The 12,741-nt window shown below is 42.2% G+C and overlaps 1 protein-coding gene across 8 annotated transcripts in view; it reads left to right on the forward strand.

The window, feature by feature from the left end:
* Nucleotides 1–12,741, forward strand: part of SIPA1L1 (signal induced proliferation associated 1 like 1) — a 365,218-nt gene that overhangs the window by 28,118 nt on the left and 324,359 nt on the right. For all 8 annotated transcript variants that reach the window (XM_040477574.1, XM_040477573.1, XM_040477570.1 and 5 more), the window contains exon 2: nt 9,609–9,690. The gene's annotated coding sequence lies outside the window, so the exon portion shown is untranslated. The remainder of the gene's footprint in view (nt 1–9,608; nt 9,691–12,741) is intronic.

The following is a 12,741-nucleotide window of genomic DNA, read 5'->3' on the forward strand; positions in this document are numbered from 1 at the left end:
TTAATGTTTATTTATTTTTGAGACAGCGACACAACATGAATGGGGGAGGGTCAGAGAGAGGGAGATCCAGAATCTGAAGCAGGCTCCAGGCTCCAAGCTGTCAGCACAGAGCCTGACGTGGGGCTTGAACTCACAGACTGTGAGATCATGACCTGAGCTGAAGTCAGACGTTTAACCGACTGAACCACCCAGGCGCCCAAGATTGGAATATTTCTTGACTTCTATGCTTCTGTGGAGGAAGAAAAAAAATAGTGTTAAGTTTCTTTGTTAATTTTATTTGACCTTAAACTCAGTATGAGCCTGCAAGGTGGATTTTGCTAAGAAACAAGTTAATGCAGCCTCAGGCTTCATTTATAAAAATGGATGTTACAGAACTTAAGAGTGTTAGCATTGTATTGTACCTCAAACTGGCCAGAACCTGATCTGGAAATCTGAAAAGTGGGAGCATCCAGTGGATGATCAGGAAGATGAGAGGTCCCAGAACCACGTGGAGAAATGTGAATGAAGCCAGAACAGAACTGGCTTATTGTTCAGTGTACCACAACGACTGTAAGAATTAATGGCTCGAATCCACAAACCGTTGAACTGGGCAAGGCTGTATAATTAATAAATGAATGAAATCCGTATTTATTAAGTGCCTGCTATCGACGCTAGGCATTGTTCTAGGCACTGGGGACTCAGTACACGCTCAGCAAAATGGACAAAATACTTGTGCTCATGGAGCGTAGCGTCTAGTGCATGGAGACCGACAATAAACAAGGTAAGTTTGTAAAGTATATCCAGTAGGTGAAATAGTATTCCGGTATTGACAAGTACTGAGGAGGAAAAGTAAAGGGTGGAGGAAGGATGTAAAATATTGGGGAGTGGTGGACATGTTCGTGAAGCCAGGCCAGAGAAAGCCTTACTGAGAAGGTGATTGAAAACAAAACAAAACAGAACTTTATATTACAGTATAAAGAACATAAAGAGTGCAAAAAGCACAAGTACGCGGTGGGATGAGTTTTCTTGAAGTGAACATGTTTGTGTCATCAGCACTCAGATTAAGAATAGAATGTTACTAGCCCCTCAGAAGGCTCAGTCACCCCTTCCCAAAGTATTACCCCATTGATCACTAATTCCAGAACTTGCTATTGGCCTGTTTGTTGTAAGCTTTATATTAATGTAATCATGTGCAATACATTCTTTTGTTTCTGGCTTCTTTCATTCAACATGGTTTGTGAGATTCATCCGTGATCTTCCAAGTATTTGTAGTTCATTCATTTTTGTTGCTGTAGAGCTTTCCGTTGTATGATGATGATTCCTCGGCAAGTGAATAGTGCTCCCTTTTCTGTGTTTGTCTCTGGTGAAGACGTCTATGGGGGATGTAATTAGAAGTGGACTTGCTGGGTCGTGTGGCATGAGTCTGTTCATGTTCGTAGATACTGAGAAACAGCTTTCCAAAGTGGTTATCCACCGGCATGGTGTGGGAGCTCCGCATTCTTGACAACACTTGATATTTATTGCCTGCCATTTAACTGGCTGTTCTGGTGGGTGTTAGAGGTATTCCACTGTGGCTTTAATTTGCATTGCCCTGTAGATTTAGGGCAGGTGAGGACTTTTTTCATATGTTTATTGGCCATTTTGATACCACTTTTTGGGGCGATGGAAATGTTCTGTGTCTTCATTGTGGTAGTGAGAGGTGGTTGGTTACGGATGCGTTCTGAGAGCAAGGCTGACATGATATGTTTATGATCTGGAAATGGGGTGGGGAAAAGAGCAGCCAGGAATGGCATTAGGTTCTATTTTTATTTTTTGCCTTAGCAACCTGAAGGAGGGGAGGTGGGACGTTGGAGATCGATAGAGAAGGTGCAGAAAATCTGGAGCAGTGGTACCAGACTTGCATGTTACAGACCTAATTGAAAAAAATTTTCAGCATTTTACGAAGAAAGGCCATTTGGATACGAAAAGAATAGAAAGGACATGGTCTCAAAATAAAGAGCAGCCCTTTCAATTGCATAAATGTAGCTAGCTTTATGAAATAACTCATAAACGATCCCCTCACCCCTTATCTCCCTGAGGACCTACACTTGTGGGCATTGGTTTGCAGACTAACTTTGGAACCCACTTATCTGTAGTATTACATACGTATTTTTTGTCTTCGATATTACTGATGAATGAGCATCACCTCTGTCCTTAAACTTGCAGTAGATTGAGGTTAGAGTCTAAATATGAGAAGCCATAAAAAAAGCTTCAAAGCAGGCCATGTGTCATTTCTAGCCCAGAAATACTCCATTTCTTAAAAAAAGAGCCAGAGCAAGAGCCAGGTGCATCTCAAGGGCACATATGGTGCACGTGTAATCATAGTAAAGCTCTGAACTCATCTTAGTAACTTCCTTGCCTTGAAGCTCTATGAAATTATTGTTTCTCAGATTTTGTTTTGAAGAAGCCAAGCTCGGAGTTTTCTTTAGCAAGTTCATTTGCCTCATCCTTAGGGGAAAGTACCATTATTTTTGACTGTTGTGTATTTCCATTGTCCCCACCACCAGTGTGAAGTTAGCTAAGTGTGCTGCAGAGCATTAGCTAAAAGCATTTCGGGGCAGCTGGAGTCGCTCTGAGTGCCTGTGACCCAGAGTGTGGTGGGCGCTAACTTCAGCAGACCTGTCTGGAATCTCTGTTCATGCATACTTGTGCTGTCCTTTGAATCGAATACCCACTCTCAGTTTGGCAGAGCTGAGTCGCCTTCTGAATGAGTATCATTGTCATTAATTGGCTTCAGAAGTGCGTAAGTGATCTTTTACATAAAAGTTTTGCCTTTGAGTATTACCTGAGAAATGTTTTGTGCAGTTTGATAATATAGAGTAATTTGATTATTCAGAGATATCAAATGTCCTTTGCAAGATTCTCCTGCCATTTCAAAGAAAAGTATTACTAACCACTGATTACTTTTCTCATCTTTGTCAACTGATTTTATGGGACTTAATGTCTTCCTACCAAGAAGAGAGTTTTATTTTAATACATGCAATCACTTCTTGGTGTTTCCAGTCTGCTTTTGGTGTGAGATAAGAGGGTAATATTTTAGTTACCTGATGTGCCTGTGGTTTTAACATTTTGGTCTTGCCCCGAGGGATGGGTGAAGGTAAGTGAAAAGTTCATTGCTGCTTTGTGAATTAAGTTGTGCCTTGGCACAGAGTGCTGATCATTTTGGCGTTGCAACACGGTATTAGATCACCTTGTCTGCAGTTTGGGAATGTTTGGGAAAGTGCAGGCTTCTCCATAAACTTGAGCTGGTATAGAAAGTGATGTTTATTGTATCCTGTCCTCAAATATCTCGCCAAGTTACTGTCATCAGACTCTTTATTGATAGAAAATTAGTTAGGCAAAAATCATTTTCTTCTCCTTGCGTGGCAGAGGTGATGAAATTTATGAGAAAGTGCATATAAGGGAAGGTTGGAAGTGTTGATTATGGATTTGAGCCCTGGCTGGAAACAACGCTTGACTTACAGTGGAATGTTCAGTGTGTTACTCGTGTCTTTCAGTCTCAGCTCTCGTATATGGAAATAATGAAAGGGATATGTGCCGTGTGAATTGGTCAGGGTTTTTGGTTACAGATACTGAGATCTTTTCTACTGAATGTAAGCAGAAGGGGATTTATGAGGGGTGATAGGCAGCTTAGCAAATCGTCAGGAGGGCTGAAGACAGAGCCCATAGGCTGAATTTCTGGGAATGGTGGTCAGTGCTGCACCGTGGAACTGGCCCTGTGAGGGGGCTGCTGCCCCTGCCTGAGTCAGGGTTCTCCAAATCAGGAAGCCAGAGCCAGGATCCCTCCACGCTGCCAGCAGAGTGGCTGCTTCCCCCTTGCTTCTTTTCCCACGTGATGTGACTCTGTCCTGAAGGAGTCCCATGTGGTACGTGTGGTTGGCAGAACCTAATTCACAAGCCTTGCCAATACTGTAGGGCAAAGAAAGCTAGAAACCTAATCCTTCCATCCCAAATCACTGTATTTGCTTTCTTCTTAATTCTGCGTTGGGAAGGTAAGCTTTCCTCAGAAGGGAGCTGGTAAACAGTGGTGAGAAGAAGTACGGATTTGGGGCCTCTGAATACGATGCTTATCACAGCACCTATTTGTAATAGTATAGTAGTAAGAATACTAATAGATTACAAGTAACTTTGAAGGAAGCCTACCATTTAAAAACATGCTTTTTAAAATTGGGGGTGGTGGGGCGCCTGGGTGGCGCAGTCGGTTAAGCGTCCGACTTCAGCCAGGTCACGATCTCGCGGTCCGTGAGTTCGAGCCCCGCGTCGGGCTCTGGGCTGATGGCTCAGAGCCTGGAGCCTGTTTCCGATTCTGTGTCTCCCTCTCTCTGCCCCTCCCCCGTTCATACTCTGTCTCTCTCTGTCCCAAAAATAAAATAAACGTTGAAAAAAAAATTTAAAATTGGGGGTGGTAGTGCGTGAGGAATATTTAAAATCCCAGCAGGTGCATGCTTGTGTTAGTTTAGGATTTCTGTATTAGTTTAATAAGAGTATGTTGATAATAAAGCCAAGACAAAAATAACTGTCTTTTTTTTGCAAGTTCTTTTGTCCTTAGTCAACTAGTCCAGACTCGTTCTTGTGAATCTTTTGATCCGAGAGGGAGAGTTAAGACTCTGTGCGTGGTTCAGTATAAATTCATTACTTTCTCAGAAGAACAAAGTATATGGATCTGTGATGGTAGGTTAGCATTATTATAATTTTTTGGGTGTGGTTATTTATTTATTTTTTTTTAAATTTTTTTTCAACGTTTTTTATTTATTTTTGGGACAGAGAGAGACAGAGCATGAACGGGGGAGGGGCAGAGAGAGAGGGAGACACAGAATCGGAAACAGGCTCCAGGCTCTGAGCCATCAGCCCAGAGCCCGACGCGGGGCTCGAACTCACGGACCGCGAGATCGTGACCTGGCTGAAGTCGGACGCTTAACCGACTGCGCCACCCAGGCGCCCCCTGGGTGTGGTTATTTACCTAACTTTTTTTCTGAAATGGATCTAGCCCTGGAAGGGATTTGGAAATCATGTGGTCCGGTGCTCTGATTTCATAGTCGAGGAAATCGAAGGCCAGGGAGTAAAGAGATTTGCTCAGGGTTCGACAGCTGGTCGGTGGAGGAGGCCTCCTGATTCCACAGCCTACCTGGTCTTTCCCCAGTAACCTCTCTGGGGAAGCACTGGTTTCTCCCCATTGGGATGAAGCTCCAGTGCTTCCTGGGCTCTTGTGCTGAGATTTAAGTCCTGGTGTCATAGTTTGGATGGCTCAGTGGGTTGTTGGTTGGATAATACTGCGTGCTATTCTTCTGTGCGTCAAGTAATACTTGGAAATTTATTCCTGAGTTTTAAGGAAAATGGATCACAGAAGTAAGAATTTTGTTCAAACTAACACGGGGGGGGGGGGGGTGGCGGGGAGAAAACCCCTTCAATGACCATGCCTAATTGAAGATGTAAGTTTCACTTGGCGTAAACTGATGTGCAAAAATGAAGGCGGTTTCCCCACAGCTCTCTTCTGTTTACGCTTCTGGGCTGTTCATAAATTTGCTCCTATGCCGTTCTTTTGAGGAGGCGTTGCTGGTACACGCGCAGTCAGTACAAGGTAAAAATTACTAGGAAACTTTAGTTTGACTCACTTCTCAGCTCCTTCAGGTCTGTGCTCAGGTGCTGCCTCTGTTGTGAGCCACTTAAGATTGCAGTTTGCCTTCCCTTCGTTCACTCCTGAATCCCCTTATTTTGCCGCCCTGGACTCCTTTTCCATTGCACATGGTCCCTCTCACGATACAGATGTATCTCCCATGTCATTTGTGTTTATGTTATGTTTACTGCTGATGAGTACCTGATATATCTTACGTCTGTATTACGTCCATGTATTCTGTGGGTTGTGTCTCCATTAGATTACAAGCTCCACGAAGGCAGACTTTTGTCAGTTCGTGTATTCCCACCAGAAGAGTAAGTGGTGCCTGCCCGTAAGAGGTAGTCAGTATACAAATGCATGAACTTGGCAGAAGCAACTACTCTTTAGGGTTTCTACTAGTAAAATGCCAGATTCACGGTCCTCATGTTTATGTTTTTTTCATGCACTCACCGGGGATGGCAAAATCACCAACTGGTATGTGAAGAAAATAAATTATCTTAAGAGTATGAGTTGTGTTGTAAACAAGTTTTCTGGAACTTCTTGCTTATTTGGCAATAAGCAAGAAACTCAGTTTCAGATGAAAAAAAATCATTACATTTGCAGATATTAGTGGAACATGGAACATATTCTTTAGACTTTAAAATGTAGATTACTAAATGGTCAAAATGTACACAGAAATTCTCAGATACAGATTTGGGTGGTAGCTGGTTTTAAACCTAATTGATAGAAAAACTTTTCATTTTCAGCATTGGTGGCACATAAGCCAGGTTTCAGACTATCAAGGTCCTGAGGCGGCAGGGGTGGGAAGAGGAAGGAGTCGAGGTCTGGGGAGAGTTGAAAAAACACTTAGTGGTCATCCAGATGTGAAAGTACATTTCCACACCTGTTCCTAGAAGTTTACACAAGACAGAGAGATACATTGAATGCAGATGAAGTCCATCGTTTTCTAAAATTTTCAAAATTTTCACTTATCTAACCTGGTGGTAGCTTCCTGCTAAGTTCTGGGGCATAATGTAACTTTTAAATGTTCATTTTTATTGTTCAAAGATGTATTTGACTTTTAGAATTCAAGGGAAATAAAGATGATCCTTAATGTCTTAGGAAGATGTTAAGAAACCTAGGAAGTATCTTGGAAATAGACTATACTGGCTTTTTATGTCCGCTTGAGCCCAAAGGGTAAATGACTTGCCCGACATCACACGATGAACTCATGGTAAAATTGGTACTCATTTTTGTCACAGGTTTTAACTGAAGTGTACTTAAGAAGAGAGGAATGTACAGGCCTTGAACCTAGGGGCAGTTATGAATTTGTTCATAGATTGATGTTTTATCTTAAAGGTTTCAAAAATTCATGCAGATATTTCATCCTATACAAATTGCATTCTTCTCAGGGGCGCCTGGGTGGCGCAGTCGGTTGAGCGTCTGACTTCAGCCAGGTCACGATCTCGCGGTCCGTGAGTTCGAGCCCCGCATCAGGCTCTGGGCTGATGGCTCAGAGCCTGGAGCCTGTTTCCGATTCTGTGTCTCCCTCTCTCTCTGCCCCTCCCCCATTCATGCTTTGTCTCTCTCTGTCCCAAAAATAAATAAAAAAACGTTGAAAAAAAAAATTAAAAAAAAAAAACAAATTGCATTCTTCTCTTTTGATGTGTCTAAGCATGCACATTTTGTGCTTGAGGAATTGTCATCTGGAATTGGAGGAAATGAACAGAATCAAAGATCACCTTACATTATTGTGTTAGAAGTGTTTAAAAAATCAGAATCTTAAAAGAAAACTACAGTGGAGCAATACATTTATTTGATCTGCTCTGAAGTTAAAAATACATTATAATAGAGGAAATTAATTATAGTGCAGTGAAAATATACCTTGTTTTCACCTCAACTTGGGAAGAATGGATTGCTATTTTTGTTAATTCAGCATTCTGTAAGTGAAGGAAGGCATCTTGCTTTGTATTTTTTTTTTTTTTTTTTTTTTGCTAGAGGTACAGGTTTGGAAGTGATCAGTATTTTTTTAAAAAGAGGCTTTTAGGGGCACGTGGGTGGCTCGGCCGGTTAAGGGTCCGACTTCGGCTTGGGTCATGATCTCGGGGTCCATGAGTTCGAGCCCCGCATTGGGCTTTGTACTGACAGCTCAGAGACTGGAGCCTGTTTTGGATTCTGTGTCTCCCTCTCTTTCTGACCCTCCCCCATTCATGCTCTGTCTCTCCCTGTCTCAAAAATAAAAATAAATGTTAAAAAAATAAAAAAAATAAATAAAAAGAGGCTTTTGTATATAATTTTGTACATATGGTTTCCCTGAAGATTAGATCATATTTGTGTGGAGAAAGACAGCCAGCTCCTCCCTACCCCTTCCCCAAGCAGGGAATTAATTACTCTAAAGGTTTTGCTTCTTAATCTTTTGTGTTAATCTTTTTTTTTTTTTTTTTTTGGCAACACATGGTTAAATGAAATTTTTATCCTGCAGACTGATTTGTAGCTTGATTTTAATAGGCTCCAAAATATCGTTTCCACAGTTGATGAAAGGGCAGGGTGTGATAGGAAGAGCCCCAGGCTGGCAGTCAGGAGATTTTGACTTAATCTTATCTGTAGGATGAGGGTTTTACAGTGGTAATGGGGTACTGCAGTCTCTTCCAGCTCCAGGAGCTTATGATACGTATTTGTTCATAATCTGCTTAGTACCTCCATACCCGTATTTCCTAAAATGTAAATTTACAGGCGGTGTGCGTGTTTCAAGTTTCACGGTCTCCCCAGGAAGCAGTTCCCTCAGGATGAATACTTTGGGGGCCTGTGCCCCCTCGCTTCAATCTGGCTGGTGGGTTCTCCTCTGTGACTGCAGGGGAGTCACTCCGAGAGAACTTGTCGAGCAGTCACTGGTGACTCATGAAAGACCCTTCCTTCTGCTGCTAAGCAGCCTAAGTTCCATTAGCCTCTTAGCATTTTTGAGACAACCCCCGAGGGTGAGGAATTTTCAGATGGGGCCTGGAATCTTTTGGAACTGGACAGTTGCCGCCCTTGAACAGTTTGTCACTTGGAGTCCTTGTATTGATGTTGGAAGTAGCCATCTAAATTTTTGTGGTCTTACTACATTTGCAGATTTTCCACTGGTCAGAGGTGCAAATGTGAGGAGGCCTTTGGCAGAAAGGCCCCCATGATTGTTTCACCACGCTAGTGTCACATACCCGTGGTCTCTTTCTCCTTGAAGTTGTCTCGTGGCTTGTGTGTTTTCAGTTGTGTGTATCACACTGGCTAGTTTACTAGCTCTAGGTGGATACGCAGAAATACCCTGCAGAATTAACTGGATTCACGTCCCAGTCTGGCAGAGTTGTATGTTGAGAAGCCCAAATACAGGATGTGTTGGCAGGCACGTCCTGGCACATGGTGAGTGATTTGTGGGTGGGAAGCAGTGCAGCTCTGTGGTTAAGACAACCGGGCCGGAAGCCCCTGCTCCACGATCGCGTTTGATTGTAGTTTAGTGCCCAACACAGACTCGTTTGTCTTTTTTTTAGAAATCGTAGCTCCAAGGTCAGAGACAGCCATAAAGCCCCTGGATTATTTTGTGATGTAGCTCTCATTCTTTTTCACGTCTTCTGGATTTGAAGTTTTGAAGATTTGAAGTTTTGTGCTCAAGTACAGTCTGGATGGAGTAAGGTACCCGTTAAAGTCTTCTTTTGAGGCTGAAGAAAGCCTTTATTTCTCTTTCATTTCCCCAAGGTATGACAGTATTAGAGCAGATGGAAGGCTGGAGTTTGAGCTTAAGTTGTGTGAAAACTTTATCAGCCAATTGGCTGACTCTTAATGATGAGACAGGAAGAACCACCCACGTTTTCCATTTTGGATTTGAGTCACAGAAAACAGGTTTCCTGCAGAAACCATTTGGCTTCAACAAGTGTACGGAAATCTCATCTTTGATCAGATTGATGTTTTTATCTTCATTGTGCATGTATTTCCAATTAATTATTTTCCCCTTTTTAATCCATAGATTCAGTTTCAAATGTGAATGACAGTAAACTAATATCCAAGATTCCTGTATAAGAAGTAGATCAAAAGGACTGTACTTTCAGGTAAGGAGCTAATTTTACTTTATCTTTAATAATACACAGCTGCTTTGGCAGGAGTCTGGCATGTCCCCTACCCCCTTTCACATGAATAGAAGTATAGGTGAATTTTTTAAAAGGCAGCAAATTGATTACCCTAGACAGGTTTCCACCTGTTTGAGGTTATAAGAGGTGTCAGCCGAGTTGGCTACTTAAAGCCATTAGAGAAGCAATCAATATGTGATGGCAGTTAACACACATACACACTCATAATGGCCTAAAGTTGTATTTACGTTTTTTTTGTTTTTTTAGATGGAGGAAGGAAATCATCCTTTCTTCTAATACCTACCCTTTCCTTCCCATAATTGATCGATTACTCTGTCATCTATTTTCCATGTATTTGAAGTTTAAACACATAGATGATTTTCAGATTAATTTCTCTACCTCTGTGGCATCCCAAAGTACAAGAATAGCTCTGGGCATAAGAGATCATAGGAAAAGCCCTGTACTTGAAGTAATTTGGAATTTACAGGGCTAGTATTTAGAAATGAATTTTCCCCTGGAGGAAAGGGAACTGTGCAGACCAGACACAAACAGCTCCCCCCAATCAAAAAAACATTTGCATAGAAAACATTGTGCTGAGTTGGGATTGTCATAGTTTTCTGGATACAAATAAAAGCATATTTCATAGAAGTCACATATTGGCTTTTTAATCAATTACCTAGTTTTTCTAATTGATTTTGAGGCATTGAGTCTTCCTCCCACCCCCATATTAGCTTTTGCACCTCATTACGATGGTTATTTTTCAAGTTTAAAATATGTAAAATTCAATTTTAAATTAATAGCATCCTTTGAAGAAGGACTGTGGCAACTGGGTGAGTAATCCAAAAATCACTGCTCGGTAAAGCATTGTAGGATGGCTCTTGTAGCAGGCTCTGTCTCCTGACTGTGTTACCAGTGAACAGAAATTAGTTTGCAAAACATGAGCACACCAGCAAAGAGAGCTCGGTAGAGACAAACTGGCTTGGGATTTATAACAAGCTGCAGATGGTGTATGGACATAATTTCTTTCCAGTTCATCCTGGGATCAGCTTAGTCAGACCTCTGTAGTAACTCTTTTTTTTTTTTTTTTAAACGTTTTATTTATTTTTTGAGACAGGGAGAGACAGAGCGTGAACGGGGGAGGGTCAGAGAGAGAGGGAGACACAGAATCTGAAACAGGCTCTAGGCTCTGAGCTGTCAACACGGAGCCCGAAGTGGGGCTCGAACTCATGGACTGCGAGATCATGACCTGAGCCGAAGTTGGATGCTCAGCTGACTGAGCCACCCAGGTGCCCCTGACCTCTGTAGTAACTCTTAACTCACCTCCCTGCACGGCTCTCTGCAAGGGTGAGATCCCCTTACTCTCTGCTGAGAACTCTCCTGGGCCTCTCCCACTGCCTGTCGCAGTAATTCTCAAACTTTTGGGTCTCAGAAACCCTAGCATTAAAATTGTTGAAGCCCCAAGAGAGCTTTAGTGTTGATGTTGATTATATCCATTACTACTTACTGTATTGAAATGGAGAAAAATTTAGAACATTACAATATATAAGCTTGCATTCCCTTAGCTGCAGAGTGATGACATCATTAGTCCTGCAGTTTCTGGCAAACACTGTACATTTAGGAGAGAAAGAGAAAGAAAAGGCAAATTGTATACTATTATATTTAAAAGTTAGATTTATTGGGGCGCCTGGGTGGCGCAGTCGATTGAGCGTCCGACTTCAGCCGGGTCACGATCTCGCGGTCCCTGAGTTCGAGCCCCGCGTCAGGCTCTGGGCTGATGGCTCAGAGCCTGGAGCCTGTTTCCGATTCTGTGTCTCCCTCTCTCTCTGCCCCTCCCCCGTTCATGCTCTGTCTCTCTCTGTCCCCCCAAAAAAATAAAAAATAAACGTTGAAAAAAAAAATTTAAAAGATTTATTGAGGCATAACTTATATACAGTGAAATTCACCTTTTTAAGTGTTCAGTTCTTCTCTGGGTTTTGACAAATGCATTGTGGTTGTGGAAGATAAAGAACATTTCCATCACTCTAGAATGTTCCCCTGCCCTTAGCCTTACACCCTCTGACCTTTTTCTGTCCTGTAGTTGTGCTTTGTCCCAAATGTCATGTAAATGGAATCGCAGAGTCGTAGCCTTTTGAGGCTGGCTTCTTTCATTTAAACATAACACATTTGAGATTCATCCATGCTGTTGTGTATATCACTGATTCTTTTTTTTTTTTTTTTTTTTTTTATTGCTGAGTCTTATTCCAATGTATGAAAATACTTCTGTTTGCCCATTTACCAGTTGGAGAACATTTGGGCTGTTCCTAGGTTTTGGTGGTGATGTGTCCTAGCGTTAATATTAAAACAGTTTTAACCTTAACCTTTAACCCTGTGAGGGTCTCAAGAATCCCCAGGAGCTGGAGACCTCTCTGAAGACCTCTGACCATGTTGCCTGCGTGTGATGTGCCCTCTGTCTAGAACGCCAGGACCTAGCTCGAGGGTCTCCTCTGTGCAGGCCTTTCTAAGCCCTCTTCCTACCGTCACCCCTGGGCCTCATGTCTGGTCTGCTCATCACCATCTTTGAACTCTGCTGTGCCTGCTCCCAGGGCTCGGCAGTTACTTGAGGATGTGGCAGCTTCCTCACCTCTGAGGGCGATGCCTCCGCTCTCGGTCCCAGCACATGCCTGGTACATGTTTGAATGAATAAATAATAATTCCTTTACATATGTGAGGCATTTTATTATTTATAAGAGATATGCTCATAAAACATTCATCCCTCATTTTCAGCTCTGCAAAGTATATATAGCAAAGTGATTTTTTAAATATCTTTTATTTTTATTTTCATCAGATAAGGATATCTGTGGTCTTTACCAAGCTGTAATTTAGAATAACCCGGGAAGCTTTTAATAAACAGATTAAATGCTAATCTCTGGAGATCAGGCTTGAGTTAGTACTATTATTTAAAAAAACATCACTGTTGGGGCGCCTGGGTGGCGCAGTCGGTTAAGCGTCCGACTTCAGCCAGGTCACGATCTCGCGGTCCGTGAGTTCGAACCC

This window comes from Herpailurus yagouaroundi, unplaced genomic scaffold (assembly GCF_014898765.1).
Source record: "Herpailurus yagouaroundi ecotype Mexico unplaced genomic scaffold, PumYag 141, whole genome shotgun sequence".
Classification (NCBI taxonomy): domain Eukaryota; kingdom Metazoa; phylum Chordata; class Mammalia; order Carnivora; family Felidae; genus Herpailurus; species Herpailurus yagouaroundi.